We start from the raw sequence: 26,148 nt of genomic DNA on the forward strand, positions 1-26,148 counted from the left end.
TGCTTTGTTTAAATATTCAAATTTGGCATGAATGAGGAGACAATGTTTTCTTGTTTAATAATAAATTCCGTAACAATTGCTATTTCAGAGAATTCTTTATAATAGGAGTCTGTAGATTTTCTACAGGGCTTTTCATTCATTAACTGGAAGCAGGACATTGGCTATGGTGATTTATATCCCTGAATTCCTTTTAAATGATGCGTACAGTCTTTGCCTATAATCTTTTAGCTCAGTTCATCAGCCAGTTAGATATACACTATTGTTTTATTTCTTAATGTCTTAAAATTATGTGTAAAACTTAAATTTATTTTAATTTCAGAGCATGAACAAACTTTAAATTCAAATGTTCCATTGGCAATCAGAAATTCAATGAAGAAAAAAGTCACTTAGAATTAATTTACTCAAAGTAAACATGTCTCCTTTGAATTTAAAAAGATATTCAGTGCTTCAAACTAATGCAACATAACGATGCATATGCTATTATAGACTTGTGAACTTTACCTTTTTTACTCCTTTCAAAGAAAAATTGGAGTTAATATCTCATAATAATGTTACAAATTGAAATTAGTATATCTTTATAGCCATTCTCTGATATTTTAGCTAATAAACTAAGTATAAAGGAAACATCATACTGAGCCAACTACATTGAGTAAGTGTGATGGCCATTATCAAAGGAAAGTAAATAAATTTTAGAAATTGAATCAAATTCTTTTTAAGTTGTGACGTGTTCTGAAAAGGAGAAACATGAAGTTCTTCCAACCAGATCATTTAGTTAATAAAACATGCTTCTGACTTTCTCTCTCTCTGTCTCTCAATCTCTCTGTCAGTCTTTTCCACCTCCCCTTTTGGTTTGTTTACTGAATCGCTCATAAACCCAGTTAGGATTTTCTCCTTCCCCTTTCTCCTAGCAGAGATAGACTCTTTTCTCAGGCTGATTTTTCCATAAGGATGACCTCCATGTCTTCAGGCATATAATTGACTCCAGGCCTGTCTAAAGCCTATTGTGAGATGGTTTGTTTACCATGCACTAAGACCTTCCTTCTTCGTCCTCTGTGACTAATTGAAGGCATTAAATCCTGCTTCCTGAGGCTCTTGTTATGCCCTGAACTTGGTTTATTCCCTCCAAAGCTTAGCCTTGTTTTACCCTTTTTGTACTGCAATGTGTAATAAAACACATTTAACTATTTTAGCTTCTCTATAGGCTCTGTTTGCCTCCAGAACTTTATATATAATAAAAGCAGGATATAGCAATAAGCCAGGCTACTAAAAGGTCTTGGAGGTCTATGTCATTTACAAAACATAATTTTCCAAAATAAACACATCAGACTGATATGTATCAATAGTTATAAATATGGCATGCTAAGAATAGAGTGATATTTACAAGCTCATTTAAACTAATGAGAAGCCATAACAAAATTGAAGTGATAGTCATACTTTCTATTAAATGACTTTTAAAAAATTCTAAACATTTTTTGAATTAATGTATGTACTGCTGTTCAATATCTCTTTAAATATTTTTATTTAAACTTGCAAAATCAAACCTATTTAAAATGAAGATCCTCAATATTTGAAAAAAAAAACATAAATAAAAATATAATTTTAAGCACGGAACAAAGACTCATTTTAGACATAGAGGAAACAATAGTTACCAGAGATGAAGTCTCTGGCACTCAAGAAGAGTACCGATTAGCCTAGAAGATGCATAAGCCTACAATTGCAGATTGGCAAAGGCAGTGTGTAACAAAAGAAAGAACTAGAGGAAATGCTGGTCCCAAACCGAGTATTTGACATTAAAGAGAACACAGAAGAGTTTGACAGAACTAGAAGCCCCACTGGACACCTAACTGGAAAGAGAAACCCATGGAAGATGAGTTTAAGTCCCTGGGTGGGGGGGAAACTAGAAACCTAGAATGAGAGAGGGCTAAGGAGAGACAATATAAGGTATGAGCTCAGGAACAAAGCTCTCCTTGTACCTTATTCTAAACCTTCTTCCTCATAACACTTTGGTGGAAGCTTGTCGGGTCTGCCGCCTGCTGACCCAAACAGCCCTTGCCTCGCTCCCTTGGTGTTCCTTCTGGTGGGCGAGCGAATTACCCGGATTCCTCTTTCCCTCCGGTCCCCGTTGGAAGGAGATGGGGGAAGAGAGCCATGAAGAGAGGTGAGCACAGCCTCCGGCCCCAACCAGCCCGTTAAAGGACACTCAGACGTGGCTGGGGTTCTGTCAAGCAGTTCCGTTTATTATCACACAAGCACTTGCTTTTGAAGGCAAATGGGGAAGGGAGGTTTTTTACATCCTATCAGCTTAGAGGTTACAAGAGCATGCATCCTGTCTCAATGCCTAGCTATTGCAATCACACAGTGTTCACGAGTGCAGAAGCGCTTATTTGGCCAAAAAGGGCTAAGGCAAGGTTCCTGCAGACACTCCCACTCTACTTCCTCCCGGCGCCGTCTTAGGCTGCCACGTTAATCCTCTTGTAATGTCACTTAAGTGGCGTTAGTTTTTAAGGCCTGACAGAAGCTCATCTAAAAGCTCCTAGTGGACAGTGTAGCAGAGTAGCACTCTCTCCATTGTACTCATAAATGTTTTCTGGGGCTTTTCAGGTAGGTCCAGAGCTCAGGGTACTCACAGCCCCACAAACAGCTCTCCACATGCAGGCGGCTCCCAAAACTTCCCAGGAAGAGCACAAGCCCTGGAACAGGCTGTTGTTCCTCATGTTAGGGAAGCATTATGGATCATGGAAGTTGGTATTTGTAATCCAGTGGTTCTCAACCCTGGCTTCCCGGGTAGTGGGGCTTTTAAAAATTACCAATTCCCACATGGGTGATTATATCAGAATCTCTTAAAGTGACACTCCAGCATTAACATTTCTTGAATATTCCCTCAATGGTTATAAGTTGCAATGAGGGTAAAGAATCATTGGTGCTAAGGCATTCATAGGAAAACTTAAACTTAAAAGCTATTTGAGAAAGGTAAGAAAGGGAAGCAGTCCCCAGATAGAAAGGAAAGAGCCAACTGAAGGAGACTAAGTTGAAAAGCATTTTAGTTATGTTCTCTTCTCTTTCTAACATTGCCTAGAGAAGAGCCAATCCAGGAGCTGCCATCAGGGTGGCCTGAGGAAGATGTCACCTCTTCTGTCATAGTCATAAACTTCACATGATACTTTCTGGCTGGCCATGGAACTCAGGGTTCTCAAAGTTACACACACACATGCACACACACACACTCTCTCTCACACACACAAAAAAGTACAAAATAAGGTGGAAGGTATAAGAGTGATTAGAGTCAATAAATGGGTAAGAGTACATTAAATATAAATGCATAAAAACAATCAAAATATAGAGGTTATCAGATGTGTCTTAAAAGGCACAACATACTGTTTGCAAGAAAAAATATTTAAAACAATGAGAAACAAAGTATGAAAATCAAGAATGAAAACATATATCAAAAACATGGGAATTAAAAAAGTCAATGTTATAATTTTAACATAAGACAAAATAGACTTTAAAGTGAAAACTCTTTAAGGGACAATAAAGATAATATAAACTCTTTTTTTGTGTGTGTGTGACTGGTAAGGGGACTGCAACCCTTGGCTTGGTGTCATCTGCACCGCGCTTAGCCATATAGGATCCAAACCTGCGGCCTCGGCACTCCCAGCGCCGCACTCTCCCGAGTGAGCCACAGAGTTGGCCCTAATATAAACTCTTAAAAGGCACACTGTATCAAGGAGATATAACAATCACAAACACATAAGCAGTGGGTAACGTAGACTCAATTTTGATTGACTTGATCATCCTTATTTTTTAAAAGCTGCCCATTATTTACTTTAGATAGGTTGAGAATCACTATTTTACACACTCTTTAAGCAATAAAGAAAATCTAGTAGAAATTTTAATACCATCTACAAAGTGACAAAAACTATAAATTATCTAGAAATTAGCATCAGTGAGAGTATACATAAACTTTATAACCAAAATTTAAAATTCTGTTAGAAGGTCATTAAAGAAGACCTGAAAAAAATAAAGTGCTATATTATGTTAATGGACAGACAACTTAGCATTATAATGTAATGTCACCAATTTCGTCACAAGTTAATCTGTACATCCAATGCAATTCCAAAGAAATATCTAGCTGGACTTTTTAAGAGACTTGTCAGACTAATTCTGAAATGTATAATACAGAATAACATCCGTTAATTGATATGATCATTTTTATAAAAAAAAGCAAAGAAGGGAGTGTTTCTACCAGACACAAACACATGTTACAAAGTCACAGTAATTAAGAGCATGGCACTGGTGAAGGAACAGGAAAAAATAATAGACTAATAAAAAATATATACAATACAAAAAAGTTCTAGCTAATAAATGCAGAAGACATTATGAAATTTTAAAAAATAATTTTTCAAACCCTAAAAAATAGTGTTTCAATAACATTGCAGGCAATGGTCATCCCTGAATGGAAAATCGCTAGGTGAAATATTAATGTGAACTTTACAATATGTATAAAGCTGACACCACCTGAAAAAAGTATTAAATAAAAGAAATCTTGGCAATATTAGTTTTGACTGTATCTAGTTATACTGTTTTTCCCTAGTGGGTGTATTCATTCATTTATTCCACAGGTTTTTTAAAGGTAATTACTATTGTATCAGACACTGTGCTAGGCCTTTACCTAACAGCAAACAACCGTAACTTGTTGTTTTCAAAGGGTAAGTGTAAGGTGTTTTGTTCTGGTTTTATTTCAGAGGAGATGTCCAATTCAGACCCTTTACAAAATAGCTCAAATAACCCAGGGAGTTCTCTTTAATCTTCCATGTTGTACATTGATGCATATACCTTTTCCTGTGGTGTTGGTATTTCTATCTTAATCCCTCCGGATACCCAGTAAAAGGAAAAATTTTATTTAGTCCTTGTTCCATGTTAGCATTCTTTTTCCTCCAGGCCTAATGACTACCACTTCAGCAATGCTCTCTAGCTCTTAAGGCTTTCTAGCACATAAAGAGTATACTCCCCAAAGCTCCTGAGACTGCACAATGAGAAACAAAACGCATTCCACTGTGTATGACTAGGGATCCCAGGAAGTCTGGCAGCATTTTCTCTAGAAACAGGAAATGTTTCCCTGTTTTGGGGACTCATTTTGGTAGTGTGACCCAAATGAAATTTATTATTTTTACTAAGATGAGGATATTATTGATAAAAAGAGAGAGAGAAAACTAACTGACCAAGTTTAAATCTGTTTTTTTCCTTTGGGAATTATTATGCAAAGCATACTTTCATAGTAGGGAAATATTTAAAGTTTGCTGTAGTTGGCAAGAAGGTAAGAAATACACATGGAATCAAATTCAGGGGACAGGAAGCTTAATGAAACCTCTAAATACAAAGTCGAACTTGTAGTGGATAAAAGTACATATTCTCAGCCAATTATAAAATGGATCCCACCTCCCTGATCTGGGAAAAGGGTCATGCTGATAGTTATTGCATTTTTTTGTTTGTTTGTTTGTTTTTCAAGTGAAGGACATAGCTAAGTTTTACACAAACTGATGTTGGTTTTTAAAACAAGATTTCAGCTTAGGACATCATGTGTCTTTTTCCTAAATTCCCTTGGCAGGCCCAAGTGGCATCATAAATTTAATGTACTGAAACTCGAGCTTCTTCATGCAGAAAAGCCGGCCAGGATATGTCAGTTCACCAAAAAAGTGTATTATTCTTGGAGGTATAAAATATTTGTTCTGCAGCTACAATCATATTAAAATTTCCTTCAGATTGAAGTGCTGTTAGTGGGATGTGTGATGAAGCTCTACAGTCGTGGCAGACACTGAGTAACCTCTCCTGGAATCTCTTTGGTCTGAATGTTAGTACAACTTGGTCCTGTTTTTCCTCACTTTTGATAGGTATCTGAGGATGAGGTGGTGACTCTACTTTCTTTCTCCTCTTGTGACACACATATCCAAGGCCTCCTTTCTAAAGAGCAGATCTCTGATGAATACAATAGCATGCGTAAACTCTTCACTAATCTGAGGGCAACATTTGGCAAAAGCTTAGGTATAGAGTGATAAAAAAAAAAATTCTGTTTGCATGCCATTTAAATACAACTCAGTAGCTGTTCAGGATAAGTGCCACACTGCTCAGTGATTCTGAAAGAAAGCTCAAGACAATGGCATTTACATGAGAAAGCAAAAGAAAGCAAGACATGCAACAATAAAATGGAGGCAAAGGCTTAGTCTCAAAGGTCAGAGGCTTAAAAAAAGGATGCATTAAAATCTACAAAGGAAAGAGAAGTCTCCTTTCTGCCTAACTTCCAACATAACCCTCAGCTGGGTCCACCTGATTGTATCCTGGTTGACAAAACCCACTTCATCAACTGTTCCATTAAAGCTAAACTTGTCTTAGTGCACTGAATGAAATACTGTGTATATATATGCCAAGTCCATCTCCCTGTATAACTGTGTAATGGCTGAACTTGAGAAACTGAGGCAGAAGTATCAAGTGACTCAAAGGAATACCAACGATCTGAGATTTAAAGGATTCCCATGAACACAAAAGAACAGGTTTACTCAATTGATAGCTTAGTGCTAAGAGTAACTCAGGACGAGTGTTACATTGTGGCCACGGTTGACCTTAATTTAAGTAAAGATGCCTAGATTTCCTATCACAAGCATTTCTAAGCATAAGCACATCAAGAGGATGCTGTGTGATTACAGAGGACTTTGGTTTTGACTCTTTCTAGGTGACCTTATGTTTCTTCCTTCGATTTTCTCTGATGTCAGTTCATGAAGCATCATATGACTGCAAGATTTATTATTCCAGAAGTATGACTACTTTCTTTTAAATTGGCCAGAAAGCCCTAGAAGTGCAGAATCACAGACACAGGGCATATCTTGAAGATCGTCTACTCCAACTCTCTTCTATTAAGGAGGAAGTACTGAACTCTTGAAAGCTTAAGTGAAAATATTACCTGATGATCAGGTTTTCTTTGTCATAGTCTGGCACTAGTCTGCTAGAGTAATGAAAACGATTCCCACTAGTCAGAAAAATATAATAGATTTTCATGCTTCTTCAACTCCAAACTTGGTATGTAAGGAGTAAATTTCCAGCAGCCTTAATACTTCCCACACAGTCCCCCAACCGCCCCCAACTGTCATTCACAGGTGAATAGTCTCATTTTCTTATACCATTTGTTTGGAGTGTACTCTGGTTATAGAAGTAAAATATGTTTAAATTGTGCAAGCTGGTTTAAAAAAATGTCTGTAATTATTGGTAAATCTGAAGTAATAAATGAAGGAATTTTGACATAACCCAGCTACTAGCACCATTATTACACAAATGTACTTGGTATCTTATTACATCTTTCTAGCTCCAGAAAAAAAAAAAAAGCCATCATGTTTCTAGAGCTTGTAGCTATAAACTATACAAAAATGTTTAATCTGAAAAGCAAAATGAGCTTCAGGGATAGAATTAATGTACTCTGAAGAACTGCTTTCACAAGAACCATTGAGTTTCACTAAAAGCACATAATTGTTAGTTGGAAATCACATAATAATGTTACAACTGAACTTCCATAACCCTAAATTTGTGTAAATAAACGTAATGGTAATGAAGGCTTTGAAAAGCATAGGAAGGAAGGCTTCTAATAAAGAGCTCAGGTCTAGAAAGTGGGTCACTCACATTTGCCCTGGTCATGGTGAATTAAGCTACAGCCATCATCATGTCCATCGTGCTGCCAGAGCTGACTCCTCCAGCAGTCAATTGCATTCCCAGGTGACCACAGAGTCTTTGGATACATTATAGCCATCCCAATTCGTTTCCTGATACCACCGTCCAATTTTCATATTTGCCATCTTGGATAGGTTGGGATACACTAGCAAAAAGTTGTAAGAAGGAATGGGTGGGTGAAAAGATAATTGCAGTTTCCTTAAGTCAAAATAATTAAAACGACAATATAATAGTAACTAGGGTCACCATACATCATGGTTTTCCTGGGGCAATTCTATTTTAAGCTCTATATACTGTCTAGTTTAGCACTTGCCACAGAAAAAACTTCTGGACAAAATTTGATGATAATTTACATGGTTGCTCTAATGATAGCTAACAATATTTTAGAGTTTATCATATGCCTCTAAGTATAAAGACATGTGCCATCTAATTTAAACCTCTCAACAACTCTATGCAGTATAAACTATTGTACCCATTTTACAGATAAAGAAACTGAGAAGCATAGAGTTTATGTAACTTTACACATATCACCCAGCTTTTGAGCAATGGACTCAGGAGTGCTGACTCCAGTTCTTTTATGGCAACCTTGTGACTCCCTCACAACAAATTCACATTTAAAATGCATATGGGGATAAGTTTCAATAGTCAAATCACAAATTTAATAACTCACTTGTTTTTTTTTTTCTTTTATTTAATTGGAGTACAATTGATGATGCATATTTGTGGGGTACGTAGTTGACTATCAGTAGTTGTGTACATATGTGATGGTCAAATCAGCATACTTAGCTTATTCATCATTACAATATGTAATCATTCTTTGTGTCCATTAATCAAGTTCTTATTAATTTCTCATTAACTCCCCCTCTCCCACTCCTCCTCCTCCTTTCCACTTCTAGTAACCACAGTTCTGTTCTCTCCTTCTAAAAGTTCAACACATTATTGTGATTGCTGCTTCTCTCTCTCATTCACTTATTTATTTATTCAGCTCCCACTACGAGTGAGGACATGCAGTATTTCTCTTTCTGCACTTGGGTTCTTTGACTTAATGTAATATTCTCCAAGCTCATCCATGTTGTGCGAATAGCAGAGTTTCATTCTTTTATATGGCTGAGTAGTATTCCATTATGTGTGTGTGTGTGTGTGTGTGTGTGTGTGTGTGTGTGTGTGTGTGTGTGTGTGTGTGTGTGTAGTCATCCATCAGTGAATATTTAGGTTGTTTTAACAGACTGGCTATTGTAAATAAAACTGCAATGGACAAGAGAGTGCAGGTATCCATTTGACATGATGATTGACACTCCTTTGGGTATATATACCCAGCAGTGGGTTGGTTGAATTAAATGGTAGTTCAATCTATAGTTGTTTAAGGAACCACCATACCATTCTCCATAATGGCTGTACTAATTTACAGTCCCACCAGCAGTGCAGAAGGGTTCCTCTTTCTCCACATTTTTGCCAGCATTTGTTATTCCGTCTTTTTGACAAAAGCCAGTCTAACTGGGGTGAGATGATATCTCAAAGTGTTTTTGATTAAAACCCCTGTTTTTAAGCTGAGTGTCAAAGAGAATTTGATAACGACGTGTAAGATTATGAAGAGTTTGGAAAGAGCAGACAGTCCCTTTAGCAAGTCTTAAAATATGAGATATATTAAAATACAAGGGCCTATATAAAATATAAAGGCCTATTCTTGAATCTTTAAACGATAAATTAAATAGAAATGATGAAAATGAACTTTACAATGTGAAGAGCTCTTTATAGATCTTTCTGCAGTCAGATCTTGATACAGATTAAAATTCTACTATGTTTGGGTCATAACTTTAAGGAGGATAGCTAAGAGTGAACAGGTAGGTGTTGGGGTGGGGGTGGGGGTATATGTAACTTTTTAAGAATGATATTATCAAGGAGGTCAATTGAAACCTCCTCAGAGAATACTGGAACTCCAAGTGTCCTAAGCCTGAATATAACTCAGTTGCGCAATTTTTGCCTTTTCTTATTATAGTTGGAAAAAATATTCTAAACCATATAAATCTTTTCAAATAGCAGTTGCTGAAAATCAAAGAACATTTTAAATAAACAGTACCTTCTGAAATCTAGCAATCTTTTCCTTTCAGCCAGAAATACTCATCAAGTGGCATTGTATTTCCTGAGGGATACAATTGCTATTCTTCATGAAGAATAACTTAAAATATCTTATAGTTCATTCAAAATTTTACTCAAAGTAATGTTGTTGGTTCCTATTTCTGTGAAACTTACTAATTTTTGAAGACACATGTACAATAAATTTGTGTTACTAAGAAAATTGAAATAATTTAAATATTCCAGAACCAATCTATTTATTAAAGAGCATTCATGGTATATGTGGACAAAATTTCTAGTAAGATAGCAAATTTTTTGGGTTTTTTGTTTTTTTTAAGTAGCACATATACACACAGGTGAAAAATTCTTGGAAATCTTAACCTTGAAATAAAAGTTGACAACAAATTGTTCTGCAAAGCCTCAAAATTAAGAAAAAATGAATGTGTAATCTATACAATGGATTGCAATATGCACTTTATTATTTAGTATGATTTGTTCATACCTATAAGAAACAAGGATGAATGAGCCAAAAAGTTATAGCATATGTAATGTGCCGAGGAGCTCATTTCTAGAAAGCCAATAATTGTATTTAAGACATTTCAATGAGTATCAAAATTACATTGTCTGTAGAAATCAATTAATATTCTTTTTTGCAAGAGGCACCAAACTGTGTTCACTGCTACACTGCCATCTATAACTAGCATATAAAATATATGTGGTCTTAGCCATTTAAGAACGACTACTGCCCATCTGCAAGACAGCTCAACTGATGGCACCAGAGCATACAGCAACATTGCCAGCCCCCAGGAAGCTACCCCATCCACCCACCCCACTGATGGCACAGCATGACAATGACCTCATTGGGAGCAGTGCTCTCTGCTGCTGCCACAGATACTGCTGCTGAGTGAGCGGTCTGTGACAGCCACTGCCACAACAACTGCTGCCACAGTGGTCTTATAAGTGGCCTGCTGACCATTCGCTGGCATAAACAGGAGAGTCACCAGTGGAGCCTGGAGAAAGAGGTGAGCAAGTGCAGACCTGTGACTCAGTGGCCCAACACACAGGGGGAATTACATTGCCATATGCAATAGCACACCTGGGGCTGGGAGGTATGCACACAGCCCAGGGGACTGCCTTCATTTGGGGTAAGACACACGCAGAACTTCCCAACAGTACAGAAACCCAGGATACCCAAATAGAGTAAGGAAGAAAATTCTCAATCACCACCAAACCATCCCCCAATCAGGGGAAGCAAGGTCCCAGAATGAGCCTCTGCCTGTAGGAAAGAGAAAGAAGAAAACCCACCTAGGGCCAAGGAGCATTACTATACCCCAGTGCATCCATCATGGTCACAGGGAGCTAGCCAGGGTATGAACAGGCCCATCAACTACAGCCAAAGACTTACTGGGAACCCAGACATTCTCACAAAAACTTGAGAGCTTGCTTATGTCCTAGACTAGCCAACACAGTGTCACCAACCTCAATAAGGAATCACTAAGTACCCTAGTGACTACACCATGGAGACACTCACATGCAATTACAACACTGAATTCAGCCAAAGTACCCACATGGAGATTACACTACCATATCTACTCAGAGATAATACTAAAACACCACACTCATTGGTCATTATAAAACATATCTACAAGAGGAAGTCTCTCTCCTCAAAGCCCACTCCAGAGGAATAGAAAAAGCAACTGCTCTACCAGTTGGCTAGACATCAGTGTAGAGATGCTGAAAATATGAAAAAACAAGGAAATATAACACCACCAAAGAGATGTACTAATTCTCAATACCAGCCCCTATAGAGCAGGTAGCCCTTGAAATGGCTGAAAAGGAACTCTGAGCAGCAATCTTGAGGAAACTCAATGAGAGGCAAGAAGACTCAGACAACATAATGAAATGGGGGGGGGGGACAAGGATATGAAGGAGGAAATGTACAAGGAGATTAATGCCTTAAAGAAATGTAGCACAAATCCTAGAGTTGAAGAATTCATTCAACAAAATAAAAAATGCAATCAAGAGTTTAAGCAGCAGACTAGAGCAAGCAGAAGAAAGAATTTCTGATTTTGAAAATGGTCTTTTTGATATAACTGAGCTAGAAAAAAAGAGAAAGAAAAAATGTTTTTAAAATGAAGAAAATCTAAGAGAGCCAGCAGACAACCTGAAGCACACAAAAATCCAAATCATGTGTGTTCCAGAAAGAAAAGAGAAAGGAAAAGGCACTGAAAACCATTTCAATAAAATGGTAGAAAGCTTCCCAGATATAGGGAAAGACATGGATCTTCAGATCTAGTAGGCTCAAAGATTCCCAAACAGATTTAATCCAAAAAGGTCCTGTCCAAGACAAATTATAATCAAACTGGCAAAGCTCAAAGACAAAGAAAGAATCCTAAAAGAAGCAAGAGAAACGCTTCAAGTTACCTATAAGGGAGTCCACATCAGACTAACAGCAGACTTCTCAACAGAAACCCTAGAGGCCAGAAGAAATGAGATGACATATTCAAATAATAACAGAAAAAAAACCCAAAAAACCAAAAAAAAAACAACCTACCAGCCAAGAATACTATATCCAGAAAGGCTTTCCTTCAGAAAAGAGGGAGAAATAGTATATTTCCCAGACAAACAAAAACTGTGGGAGTTTACCACCACAAGGCCAGCCCTGCAAGAAATCCTCAAGGGAGTACTGGCATCTGGAATATGAAAAATGATAATCACTCCCATGAATACACAAGAAAAAACAAAACCCACTAGTAGTATAAAGTGCAAATGAGAAAGAGAAAGAAACATTATTTAACCACTTCAAAAAATAAACAAACATGGAAGGTGAACAATAAAAGGAGAAGAAAGGAGAAAAAGATAATTAAAACATCCAAACAAAAATCAATAAAAGTCAGTACCTTTCAATAATAACCCTAAATGTGAATGGATTAAATTCCCCACTCAAAAGACACAGACTGACAGATTAAAAAGCTAGACTCAACTATATGCTGTCTTTAAGAGACTTGCCTCACTTGAATATACACACAGACTAATAGTGAAGGAATAGAAAAAGATATGCCATGCAAATGGAAACCAAAAATGAGCAGGAGTAGCTATTCTTGCATCAGATAAAATATGGTTTCAAGTCAAAAACCATAAAAAGAGACCAAGAAGGCCATCATTTAATGATAAAGGATCTTTGATGGGGATTGCATTGAATTTGTATATCACTTTGGGTAGTATGGACATTTTCACTATGTTGATTCTTCCAATCCAAGAGCATGGGATATCTTTCCATCTTCTTGTATCCTCTCTAATTTCTCTCAGCAGTGATTTGTAGTTCTCATTATAGAGATTTTTCACCTCCTTGGTTAACTCCATTTGCAACAACATGGATGGACCTTGAGAGAATTATATTAAGTGAAACAAGTCAGGCACAGAAAGAGAAATACCACATGTTCTCACTTATTGGTGGGAGCTAAAAATTAATATATAATTCACACACACACACACACACAAAAACGGCGGGGGGGGGGGAAGATATAACAACCACAATTACTTGAAGTTGATACGACAAGCAAACAGAAAGGACATTGTTGGGGGTGAGGGGGAGAGGGAGGAGGGAGGGAGGTTTTGGTGATGGGGAGCAATAATCAGCCACAATGTATATCGACATAATAAAATTTAAAAAAATAATAAAATAAAAAATAATGATAAAGGATCTATCCAGCAAGAAGCATAACAATCATAAATATATATGCAACCAACTCCAGAACACCCAGATATATAAAGCGAACACTATTATACCTAAAAAAAGAGATAGACCCCAATATGATAACAGTTGGGGGCCTGAGCATCCCTCTGTCAGCATTGGAGAGATCTCTCAATGTTGGACAAATCAACAGAGAAACACAGGATTTAAACTACACTTTAGACCAACTAGACATGGCAGATATGTATAGAACATTTCAACCAAATACAGAATAAACATTTCTCCTCAGCAGATGGAACATTCCTCCAGGGTAGACCAAATGTTAGGCTCCAAATCAAGACTCAGTAAATTTTTAAAAATTGAAGTAATTTAAACTATCAAGACTGCAATGGATTAAAGCTAAAGCTAGAAACCAATAACAAAGGAAACTCTTGAAACTACAAATACATGGAAATTAAACAACATGCACTTGAATGACCTGTGGGTCCAAGAAGAAATTAAACAGGAAATGAAAAAAATTTCTCGAAAGTAATGAAAATAAAGACACATCATACCAAAACCTGTGGGATACTGCAAAAACAAGAATTAGAGGGAAGTTTATTGCAATAAATACTTACATCAAAAGAATAGAAAGATTTCAAATAAACAACCTAACACTATACCTCAAAGAACTAGAAAAACAAGAACAATGCAACCCCCAAATTGGTAGATGGAAAGAAATAATTAAGATCAGAGCAGAACCAAATGAAATAGAGACCCACAAAATGGGACAAAAGATCAATTAAACAAAAAGTTTGTGTGTGTGTGTGTGTGTGTGTGTGTGTGTGTGTGTGTGTGTGTGTGTGTGTGTGAGGGGGGAGCTGTACTGACAGATGTACTTCCTGACAGACGTACTGTATCCACACATTAACAAGACTCACAGTGTCTGAGCAACAGCAGGAAATAGAAAGCACAGAATCCAAGACCTCTCAACTTCCCCAGCCTTATGAAGTTTTCTGGAAGAATATAGTTTGAATTTTATCACTGCATGCAATTTAGTAAGAGTAATAATGATAGTGGCTAAAAATTTTGTGCAAAGTGCTGTGCTAAGTATCTTAAATGATTATCTTTCTCAGTCCTCATCAGAACTCTATGAAATGGGCACTATTATTGGTTCCTGAAAAAGGAGTTTTTGTTTTCTATTATTTCTAATTTTTAAAATTTTTTATTTTTTTTAAATCAGAGAAAATATGCTCTGTGTCCAAAATAACAGACAGAAATTTAAAAAATTCACAAATGTGTGGAAATTAAACATCACTCTCCTAAATAAAGAATGGGTATAAAGGAAAATCACAGGGATATTAGAGAGTACTTGAGATAAAAATCAAACCACAACTTAGCAAAATTTATAGGATGCAGGGCTCACACAGTGCTTAGAGGAAAATTTATACTTGTAAACACCTATATTAAAAATAGGAAAAATCTCAAATCAGTAACGTAAACTTCTACCTTAAAAAAACAAAAAGAAGAGCAAACTAAACCAAAAGCAAATATAAGTAGGAAATAATAAAGGGTACAACAGAAGTCTATGAAATACGGAATTAAAAAACGATAGAGAAAATTGCCAAAACCAAGAATTGATTCTTTAAAAAGATCAGCAAAATTTGCAAACCTTTTTCTAGACTGGCCAAGAAAAAAGAGAGAAGACTGAAATTACTAAAATCAGAGATAAAATGGGGTCATGATTACATTGACACTATGGCTTTTTGTGGTGGGAAAATTTAGTTTCTTTCTCTTTCCTGTTTGCCTTTTGGTTCTACCAGTGCATTTTGTTCTTTCTTGTGTGTTCATGGTAGTGATTATCATTTTTCAGATTCCAGATGCAGGGTCCCTTGAGGATTTCTTGTAGGGCTGGTCATGTGGTAGTGAACTCCCACAGCTTTCATTTGTCTAGAAAATGCACTATTTTTCCTTCATTTGTGAAGCATAGTCTTGTTGGGTATAGTATACCTGGCTGGCAGTTTTTCTTCTTTTAGTATTTTGAATATATCATCCCATTTTCTTCTGGTCTGTCTAGTTTCTGTTGAAAATTCTTCAGTTACTCTGTTACGGGTGATTCGCGGCTTTTCTCTTGCATCTTTTAAGATTCTCTCTTTATCTTGAAGCTTAGCCAAGTTGAGTATCATGTGCCTCAGAGAGGATCAATTTGGATTGAATCTGTTTGAGCCTCCTAGATCTGAGGGTCTGTATCTCCCTTAAACCTGGAAAGTTTTCTGTTATTATTTCATTGAATAGGTTTTCAATGCCTTTTCCTTTCTCCTCACCTTCTGGAACACCCATGATTTGAATGATTGTGCTCTTAAGGTTATCTGCTAGCTCTTAGATTTTCTTCCTTTTATAAATTCTTTAGTCCTTTTTTTGTCTGCCTGGGTTATTTAAAAAAGACTATCTTTAAGATCAGAAATTTTGCTCTGAATTCCTTTTCAGTCATCTCAAGGCAATCCTGCTCTATATGGTCTGGTATTGAAGTATTACTGTATTCTTTTGTGGTGTCATTTTTCTTAGGTTTTTAAATTTCTAATATTTCTGTATTGATGTGTTGTCATCTGGTAGAGCAGTTGCTTCTTTAATTACTCTGGAGTGGGCATTGAGGAGAGAGACATCCCCTGTTTTTTACTGGTCTCTGCTGGTGACCCTTCCTGTGGCAACTCAGTTGAGTGTCTGATGGGCTTCCTGCACAGTGGCTGTGGCTACTGCTGTGGCATGAAACCAATTTTGTGGCAGCAATGACTGTGACAGTGGCTGTGGTGGGCCACCTGCATGGATGTGGTGTTTTCAGTGTGCTCTCTTGCCTGCTTGCAGAACAGGAATGCTGCCCTAGCTCTTGCCTATGACCCCATGTGTGCTCTTTTGCCCCAGGAGGGAGGTTCTGCCTTCCAAAAAGTTGTATGTGTGTGTGTGTGTGTGTGTGTGTGTGTGTTTTAAGAGGTTAAACAAAATAGACAAACCATTATCTGGCCAAACTAAAAAAAAAAAAAAGAAGAAGAAGATCCAAATAACAAAAATCAAAAATCTAAAAGGGGTCATTATAACTGATACCACAGATACAAGAAATTATTAGAGACTACTATAAACAACTCTACACCAAAAATTTTGAAAACTTGGAGGAAATTGATACATTTCTGGACACATAGAAACTACCAAGACTGAACCAAGAAGACATAGATAGAAAACTTGAACAGGACAACAACAAGCAATGAGATTGAAATAGTCTCCCAACAAAAGAAAGCCAAGGACCAGATAGTTTTACGTTAAATTCTAGCATACTTTTGAAGAGGAATTAATACCAATTCTCTTCAAACTATTCCAGAAAAATTGAAACAGAGGCCAATCTCACCAAGTCATTTTATGAAACCAGTATCATCTTGACACCAAAACCTGTTAGAGATAAAACAAAAAAAGAAAACTAAAGACTGACATCTCTGGTGAACATAGACACAAAAATCTTTATCAAAATACTAGCAATTAGAATACAGTTACACATCAAAAAAATTATACATGAAAATCCAGTGGGATTCATCCAAGTGATGCAAGGATAGTTCAACATACAGAAATCAATAAATGTGATACACCACATTAACGAAATTAAGGGCAAAAACTGTATGATTATCTCAATAGAGTGAACAAAGCATTTGGCAGAATTCAATATACTTTCATGATAAAAACTCAGAAAATTAGGTGTAAGAGGAAAGTATCTCAACACAACAAAATCCATATACAACAAACCCACTGCCAATATCATCATGAATGGGGAAAAGTTGAAAGCTTTTCCCTTAAGAATATGAAAAAGACAAGGATGCCCACTCTCACCACTCCTATTTAACATAGTATTGGAAGTACTAGCCAGAGCAGTCAAGCAAGAGAAAGAACTAAAGGACATCCACATTGAAAAAGATGAAGTCTAATTGTCCCTATTTTCAGATGACATGATCGTATGTGTAGAGAAGCCTAAAGACTCTACCAAAAAGAAAAAAAAAATTAACAGCTGATAATGGTTTCAATAAAGTTACAGGATACACAATCAATACACAAAAACCAGTACCATTTTTATACTCCAACAATGTACTAGCCAAAAAAGAAATCAAGAAATCTAGCTCATTTATAATACTCACCAAAAAAATAAAATACCTAGGAATAAAGTTAACCAAGGAGGTGAAAGATCTCTAAATCAAGAACTACAAATACTGTTGAAAGAAATTAGAGAGGACATAAAAAGATGGAAAGACATCCCATGCTTTAGGATTGGAAGAATTAACAACATGAAATGTCCATACTACCCAAAGCAATCTACAGATTCAATGGAATCACCTTCAAAATACCAATGACATTCTTCACAGAAGTAGGAAAAACAATCCTAACATTCATTTTGAAAAACAAAAGACCTCATATAGCCAAATCAGTCCTGAGCAAAAAAAATAAAGCCAGAGGCATAGCACACCTTGACTTCAAATTATACTACAAAGCTCTACAGTAGCCAAAACATCATGGCACTGGCAAAAAAAACAGACACATGGAACATTGGAACAGAAAAGAGAACACAGAAATCAACCAACATACTTAGAGCCAACTGACCTTTGACAAAGGCACCAAGAGCATACATTGGGAAAAAGACTGTCTTTTCAGTAAGTGGCACTGGGTAAACTGGACATCCTTAAGCAGAAGAATGAAAGTAGACCCGTACCTCTCGCCATATGCCAAAATCAACTTAAAATGTCTTAAGGACTTAAATATAAGACCTCAAACTATAAAACTCCTAGAAAAAAACATAGAGGAAACACTTCAAGGAGTAAGACTGAGCAAAGAATTTATGAATAAGACCCCAAAAGCACAGTCAACAAAAGGAAAAAAATAAACAAGTGGGATTATATCTAAAAAGCTCTTACACAGCAAAAGAAACAACAGAGTAAAAAGATGCACTACAGAGTGGGCGAAAGTATTTGCAAACTATGCATCCCACAAAGGATTAAAAGCCAGAATATACAAGGAACTCAAACAACACTAAAAAGAAAATAAAAACAAATAACGCAATTAAACAATGGACAAAGGAGCTGAATCAGCTTTTCTCAAAATTAGACATACGAATGGCCAACAGACCCATGAGAAAATGCTCAACATCACTTCAAATTAGGAAAATACAACTCAAAACCACATTGAGATATCATCTCACCCCAGTTACTGACTATTATCAAAAAGACAGAAGAAAACAAATACTGGTGAGGATGTGGAGAAAGGGAAGCCCTCCTACACTGCTTGTGGGACTGTAAGTTGGTGCAGCCGTAATGAAAGACAGTATGGAGGTTTCTCAAATAACTATGCATAGAACTGCCATATGATCCAGCAATTCCACTGCTGGGTATATGCCCAAAAGAATGGAAATCATCATGTCAAAGGGATACCTGTACTTCTATGTTTATTGCAGCTCTATTTACAATAGCCAAGAGTTGGAACCAACATAAATGGCCATCATCAGACAACCAGATAAGGAAAATGTGGTATGTTTACACAATGGAATACTACTAAGCTATAAAAAGGAATGAAATATTGCCATTCATAGTAACATGGATGAACTTAGAGACAATTATGATAAATGAAATAAGCCAGACACAGAAAGAGAAATACCACATGTCCTCATTTATAAGTAGGATCTAAAAAAACCCAAATACATAAAAAAAGAAAGGAAGATACAACAATCACAATAATGTGTTGATCTTCCAAAAGGAGAGAACAGAATTAAAGTTACCTGACATGAGAAAGGGGCAGGGGGTTAAGGGAAGAAGTGGTACAGGGACATGAATATTTTACATTGTGTAATGTTTAACAGACTAATCATACTGATTTGAGCATTGCATATTGCACACAGGTATTAATATTCAATGCTTTACCCCACAGATATATAAAATCAACTGTATTTCAAAAATAAATAAATAAATAAAAAGAATGATTGCTAAAACTGTAATCATATATCTAAATTTCAGTTGGAAAGATTCCTAGTTTTTATCTCCCAAGAGTGATACCATCAAATACCCAGGTATACCACCATCACACAAATACACATTCACATATGTAAGTGTATGTATCTGTACATATATTTATGTATGTGTGTACATGTATATGTGTACGTGTGTATACACACATGGGTACTCAAAAAGTTCATGGAAACATAGAATTAAAAGCTAATACAAATCTTCTCATGAACTTTGTGAAGACCCCTCATAAGTATATGCATACACACAGGCAGTCCTTAGTTTGCCCAGTAGTGTGGGGCTGTGAAATTATCATACAAACTGAAATTGTGCAAAACGGTTTTAATAATCATTTGGGAAAATTACAATGATGATGGGATTATAAAATTTGTGTCAAAATGTTTAAAACCCTCTTAATGTAAGTTTTAAAGTATAAAAAAATGAAAATCCCTTTGAAACTAATATTTACTTAATACACTGTAATTTAAACCATCAGACACATCCAGAATTAAAGTGTTTTATTTTCTTTTGAAATATTTGTCAAGAGTGGTTGCTTGAATACTTCTAGCCTACCTCTTGTTGTATAACTTAGGATACAGAGCTACCATCTTTTCTAAGCCTTGGAGAATTGTCCTACTTCTAAGTTTAGATATGCTTCTGACATTTTATCCTTTGTGCTTGTAGTCTGGTGAAATTTCTGAGAGCTTCTTTAATGAGAAGTGTTTTTCTAGCATTGCTCTCTCTGGGATATTATCATCCTTTTTGTCACAACATTTTCCTCATTTATGTCTATAAGTTCACCTTCACTAAGTTCCTCTGGCTGCATGTCTAGAGTTTCTCCAATGGTGGCCATGGGAATATTTCCACGGTCAGCTATTTCTTCTATAACTCTATTAATATTCGATTAAATTTCACTTCAGCCATATTTTTCACTTGTTTGCTGCACTTTGATGTTTGTTGGTCAGTCCCCTCTTTTGAGTATCCATTGTTATGAAATATCATGTGGGTTTATCACTGGGAGACAAGGAGGGAAGGCAACTATACCCTTTGCTATCTGTGGGTGAACTGAATAACACATGTTCAGTGACCAATCACTGATAGACTTTGAAAGAGGCGACGTCATTGGTCAAGACATTGGCCATGTTGTGCATCTGCTATTTACTTAGCGCTTCGTAGACTGAGAGAAAACAGTTAAGTTTGTATCTTATAAAATTACATAATGGTAATTGAAATTTGAAATTTTAACAGTGTTGCTGATACACTGATGTTGCTGAACTAAATCCTTGTAGATGAAATTTGTACATATCAGAATTGTGAAAAAATAGAATGCCTGTAATTACTGATGTTTTCCATCATTATACCTTGGATTATTCCCTGAAGACAAATATTTAAATATAATGAAATTGGAAGCAAATGAACCTTGGCTGGAATGAGTATGAATTAATCTTGATCAGGACACAAATAAAGCCCTCAGTGTTAAACAAATGTGGTGTCTAGAAAGACCAATTAGAAATGTATCCCGCCCTCATGTTGCTTGAAGACTACTCAGGCAATTAAAATCCATGCACACATAATGAGGCACAGCAGAAAAAGCAGCCAGAGTGGCATGGTGAAACGACCTGGACTATAACAGATTTATCCTCAGGCCATTTATAGGCTTGCAAATTTTGATTAGGAAAGGAAAAATCTTCATCAGAATTGTTCTAGATGAGAATTAATATGAGAAAATGTATAAAAAAGATTTCAGGTACTGTAGGAAGATTTGTTAGGAGGCTACATTATTTGTTACTTTAGTAGGGCTCAGAATTACTCTCAGGAAAGAATTATTGAAGCAATGACAGCAGTAATGGAGAGAGTGAGAATTACAGAGGTGCAGGAGCTAGGACTTGTCACCTGGAGATAAACAAAGAGAAAGGAATCATTTGGAGACAACTACTATTTCAAGCTCTAATGATTTACCGAAACCTGAAGATAACACTGATCTTCACAAAATACCAGTCATGTTTCTCTTTCTGTGCCTGACTCGTTTCACTTAATATAATTCTCTCAAGGTCCATCCATGTTGTTGCAAATGGCAGTATTTCATTTGTTTTTATCGCTGAGAAGTATTCCTCACTTATTGGTGGGAGCTAAAAATTAATATATAAATTCACACACACACACACAAAAATACCCGGGGGGGGGGGAGAAGATATAACAACTACAATTACTTGAAGTTGATACGACAAGCAAACAGAAAGGACATTGTTGGGGGGGAGGGAGAAGCGGGAGGAGGGAGGGCAACAATAATCAACCACAATGTATATCGACAAAATAAAATTAAAAAAAAAAATACCAGTGACGTTTAATGCAGCTCATTTGAACCAAATAAAAACAATGTCTATGGGTTATCTCAGTAAGTCGCATATGTCATCTCCCATAGTTATTTATCTGTATTGCTGGGTCTCTTATTTTATTGAGTATCATAAAAAAATTAAAGAATACATGACAAAATCTACTTACTCCTTTAAACTTTTTCATCTATTGTGCTCAGCGCTTATTGGGCAACATAAGCTTTATCCTTTCTCAAAAATGTGGAGGTAATTCTAAATATTTATTTAAAAATATGTATTTCAAAAACAAAAATCAGACAGGTTTTAATTGTTTTATAATTGTTTTATCTGTGCATATTTTAAATATTTAGAGGTGTACTTAGATTCTTTTGTTATTTTCATCTTGGTGAGAAGATTCTTTGTAATAGAGGCAACAAATCAAGACTTTCCAATCTTCCCACACCATAGCTTTGGAAAATCAGAGGTATGTCATGCACATTTGTAGTTTTTCTTAGTCTATTTGTCATCAGTGGTCATATGTTCCTAATATTCAGAGCCTCACAAATGCCATAGTACCTCTTCCATTTGTCTCAAACATGTGCTTGCCAACTTTTGTCTGCAAGGGAAAGCTTTTATAAATTCCACGTGGGTCTGGCATAACTGTTCCAACTCAGAGAATTTATAATGATATAAGCTGAGCCATGGAAAAACATAATTTAAGACAGACAATGGTAATATTAGAAACATATTGTCAATAGGGGATTATTAATGCTCTTGTTACCACAATCCAGTTTGCCTGACAGCCATAGCATATTCTTTTACAAATCAAACATTAAAACATTATGCATGGTTACCTTTCTTATCCAGTAGTGCTGGTACTATAAAAACCTTTCGTAGATTCAGATATTTTCAACAGTGGCTTGTCATTGTTTGCCATATGATACATCAGAGCAGACAAGGCTTTTCTGCCAATGCAAGTAATGAAATAATATTACTTGTGTCATATGGTACAGCATACTGAGGAAAGAAATATAAGGTCCAATTCTGACTCTGCCTTTCACTCATCTGTCTGATTCAGGAAAAGTAAGACACCTGTGCTAAGCTCAGATCCTTTATTCATAATTTATAAAATTACATTCAAGTCAGAGTTTTGCATTGAAAATTAAGGAAGGAATATAAGTCTTACTATATAAACTTATAAAGCTGCATTTTTATTATTGTCCATTAACATTACTTTTATATTGGAAAACACATAATGGATAAGCAGTCTTTGCACCTATCAGACTCTTTCACATATTTTTTGCTAGCAGTTGTAAAATTAGTAGCAAGATTAACATAGAGAGGAAATAGGGCATTAAAAAGGATTTAGGGACTTCTAGTTTCTGGTCTGACATGCAAGAAGCTTAGAAGTTGCCACTCTGTCCTAGCAAGAAGTAAAAACCTGAGCAAACTGAAATTCAACAACTCATCTTAGGTTCTTAAGAGAAGGAAGGTCACAGGGCAAACCACTGCCCCCAAAACTGAAGAGGCAAACAGGCAAATACAGAGAACCGCAACTTACCTGAGTAGAAGTATTCACAAGAACCAGAGCCAGGGTAGAAAAATCTGAACTGCAATGCACAAATTGCAACAGTCTCAGTGTGGACAAGTCAAAGAGATCAAAATTCTAGAGGGGCTCAGTCATGGGTGTTAGGGGTACACACTTCTGTGAGTTTTATTTCCTGGAGCTCTACCAGTTTCTCATAGTGAATAGCAAGGAAAAATTCCCTCCTGCTTCTGGCAGTGGGAGGGGAAAAGAAACAATCTTGAAATAGAGTATTTTGTTCTTTTTAACAAGGTCTGCCCTCCGAAGAAACTATTTAGCCAGAGTCTAACCTGCATAGGTTTTATCAAAGCTAAATTGACCTGAAGGAAGGGAAATACTGAACCCCAGCCAGCTTTAGCCTTCCACTTGGAGAAAGGAAAATACCCAAATTCCTTCCTCTCTAGGTTTCCTTGTGAGAGAAGGGAAATATCCAACTCCAGCCCAGTCTAGTCATCCTGTCCCACCTAAGGTGGGAGGAAAACGCTGAGAAGCACTTGTGAAGTTTGCAGTCCAGAGACACAGGCTCCCTGAGATGGAGACTTAATCATAGGACTACAGAATGCTTCCTTTCCCCCACCTTACCACTGCATTACTAAAGGTTTATTTATAGCTATTCCTTTTACCCAGTATATCACGTTCAGCTGTCGAAAAAATTACAAGGCACACAAAAAGGCAAAAAACACAGTTTGAAGAGACAGAGCAAGCATCAAAACCAGAGTGAAATATGACAAAAATATTGGAATTATCACATCAGGGAAACAACTATGCTTAATATATGAAAGGCTCTAATGCATAAAATAGAGAGCATGCAAAAACAGATGGGTAATATAAGCAGAAAATGGACATCTTAAGAACGACAAAAAAGAAATGCTAGAGATCAAAACTACTGTAACAAAAATGAAGAATGCTTTTGATGGGTTTATTAGTAGACTAGACACAACTAAGGAAAGAATCTCTCAGTTTGAGAATATCTCAATAGAAAACTCCAAAACTGAAAAGCAAAGAGAAAAAAGACTGAAGAGAAAGAAGAGAATATCTAAGAACTGTGAGACAACTATAAAAGTTGTGATGTACATGTAATAGAAATACCAGAAGAAGAAGCAAAAAAGAAAAAAAAAACCCTGAAGATATATTTGAAACAATAACAATTGAGCATTTTCCCAAAATTAATGCCAGATACCAATGCACAGGTCCAGGACCATCAAAGAACACCGAGCAGAATAAATGCCAAAAACAAAGAAAACCCTTACACCTAGGTATATCATATTCCAACTACAGAAAATCAAAGACAAAGAAAAAATTCTGATAGAAGATAGAGGAAAAAATTCTTACCTATAGCGGAGCAAAGGCAAGAATTACATTTGATTTCTCAGAAACCATGCAGCATGAAGAAAGTAGAGTGAAATATTGAAAGTGTTGAGAGGAATAAAACATCAGTCTAGAATTCTATACCATGTGAAATTATCCTTCAAAAGTGAAGGAGAAATTAAGCTTTCTCAGACAAAAAAGAAAAATTTTGTTGCCAGTAGCTGTCTTGGAAGAAATGCTAAACAGTAAGTTCTTTAAAGAGAAGGAAAATTATCAGTCAGAAACTCACATGTACATAAAGAATGGAAGAGAGAGCATCAAAGAAAAAATAAGTGAAGGTAAAATAAAAGCTTTTTAAAATTCTTAATTGATCTAACACATAACATTCGTTCAAAATAATAATAGCAAAGATTTAATTATGTATGCTTATATACAAGTGAAATGAATAACAACAATGGTACAAATGATGAGAGGGAGAAATTAGAATTATTTTGTTCTTATAAGTTACTCCCACTACCCATGAAGCAGTATAGAATTATTTGAAAGTGGATTTGGATTAATTATAAATATATATTGCAAAACCTAGGATAATCCAATTAAAAAAGTTTTTTTTAAAAAGTATAATTGACACCCTAAGAAAGGAGAGAAAGCGGAATTACAGGAGATACTCAATTAAAACCACAAAAGGCAAACAAGAATAGAAAACAAAAATAGAAATTAAGAACATGGGCAATAGGAAACAGTAACAAATATGGTAGATATTAATCCAATTATATTAAAAATCACTTCAATCACTTTGAATATCAATGGCCTGAATGCACTAATTAAAAGACAGAGATTGTCAGAGTGGATCAAATAATAAGGCTGAATTTTATGTTGTCTACAAGAAAACCACTTTGAATATAAAGCAAATATAGATTAAAAGTAAATGGATAGAGAAAGATATAGAATGCAAACTCTAATCAAAAGAAAGAGCTGTATTAATTTTAAACAGAGCAGACTTCAAAGAAAAGAAAGTTATTGGGGCAAAGAGGGGCATTTTTCTATTGTGTTGCCCCCTTAGTTTCTTGCTAATTTATGATGATTCTTTGTTAATTTTAGATACTATTTTCTTCTCAGATTTAGGCATCACTAATAACTTCCTCCAGTGACTCTTCCTTTAACAACTTTGTCTGTGATGTTCTTAATTGGCTAGAAATCATTAATTTTGATAAGGACACATATAGGCAAATCACAAAAGAATGCTTTGTTATGTAAGATTGACTTGGTCAGCTGATCAAGTGATCAGAAAAATGCATATAAAGTTTTACTATTCCCCATAAAAACTAAAATAAATTTTTAAATGTTCAATAACACTATGTTTTAAAAAGTATATGGGGAAATAGAAACCTTCATAAATTCCTAGTAAGAGTGTCAAGTGCAGACTTTCTGAAAAATAGCTCAGTGACATATCCGTCTGACCCA

General features: G+C 35.9%; 1 pseudogene; it reads left to right on the forward strand.

The window, feature by feature from the left end:
- The first annotated feature begins 6,162 nt into the window (after positions 1-6,162).
- Positions 6,163-6,714, forward strand: LOC134379130 (rRNA-processing protein FCF1 homolog; annotated as a pseudogene).
- Positions 6,715-26,148: the final 19,434 nt, after the last annotated feature.

This window comes from Cynocephalus volans, chromosome 5 (genome assembly GCF_027409185.1).
Source record: "Cynocephalus volans isolate mCynVol1 chromosome 5, mCynVol1.pri, whole genome shotgun sequence".
NCBI lineage: Eukaryota > Metazoa > Chordata > Mammalia > Dermoptera > Cynocephalidae > Cynocephalus > Cynocephalus volans.